Source organism: Cyprinodon variegatus, unplaced genomic scaffold, assembly GCF_000732505.1.
Source record: "Cyprinodon variegatus isolate N-32 unplaced genomic scaffold, C_variegatus-1.0 Scaffold46, whole genome shotgun sequence".
Classification (NCBI taxonomy): domain Eukaryota; kingdom Metazoa; phylum Chordata; class Actinopteri; order Cyprinodontiformes; family Cyprinodontidae; genus Cyprinodon; species Cyprinodon variegatus.
Genome location: NW_015150499.1, coordinates 1429300 through 1430663, shown reverse-complemented (window position 1 = coordinate 1430663; position 1364 = coordinate 1429300).

The following is a 1364-nucleotide window of genomic DNA, read 5'->3' as shown; positions in this document are numbered from 1 at the left end:
ATACAATAGAATACAATAGAATAGAATAGAATAGAATAGAATAGAATAGAATAGAATAGAATAGAATAGAATAGAATAGAATAGAGGGACTTTATTGTCATTGTGCTCAGACTAACGGCCTTGGTGCCTGATTGTGATCTCAAAGAGGAGACAAAGTAAAATAAAACATAACTGAAATTTAGATTTTTTTTTTTTGGGGGGGGGGGGGGGTCAAAGTAAAAACATTGTAATAAGAATAACCAGAGACTTTTTAAGTGTATCTAATCAGCCCATTTTAAATGTCTAAAATAAATGATGCACTTAGGACAGACAATGTTGCCCATAGCAGAGTAAATGTCCAGATATTTAGCTTTTCTTCTTCTCCTGCTGACCAGCTGCTCTCTCTAAGCTGCAGAATGCTGCTGCCAGTATGTGTGCTGGTTTTAATGGTGAGCTTGGGGTTAGTGCATTGTTAGCTGTCAGCTGCATATAGCATTGTAGGCCAAAACCTTCAGCTTCATCTAACCTAACCAGAATACCTTCTCTATGCAGCTCCTACCACTCAGCTTTGACTGATCATGTTCTTGTCCTGATTCTTCTACCTGAGCTGTGAATCTCTGCAGCTCCACCAGAGTTACCACGGAGCTGTCGACAGCTTCTATGATTAATTCTTTCTTTCCCCGGCCACTTCCTAAACGCTCACTTCCTTTTCTTGTTCTCGTCATGTTCTTAAATAACATCCATGTAGGTTTGTGGTTGTAACATGACAGAATATGAGAAAGTTCAAGAGGTATGAGCACATCTTCAGGGAGCTGTGCAACCATTTTATCTGTCCTACTGCATCTTTGTAGTAATTAAAGTTATTAAAGATCTCAGTTCTGTGTTTTCCATTTTCCCTGCAGCAGAAATAAACAAAAAGTATTTCCTATTTCTGCTGCTCAGTCCTGGGAAAAAGAAAGAGATTAAAATGATGCTTGAGTAAAAAGAACAGACTGAATATTAAAACTTCCAGTTCTCTGATCTGACTTCCCCCTTCATAAGGGAGCAAAATAAAGCTGCATGGCTGGTTCTAAAATTGACCTTTATCAACAGAAATGCACAAACAGCTTTCCTGGTTCTGGGTAAAGAACATTTCGTTGTATATAAAACCGATCATGTTTAAATAGTATTTAACCCAGAAAAACTCATAGAAAAGACAATTAGAGTTTTATTGACATGAGAAAAGTATAATTTGGCACTTAGGCCCTGGTGGAAGAAGTAAGCATGGAGAATTATGATATGATTTAGCAGATGAATTAGGATAGAAAGTCCTGTTAGATCAGCGGTCTGCAAATTTGACCCTTAGTCTCATTTTAATATAATAAACAAGGTGCTTTTCTTTCATT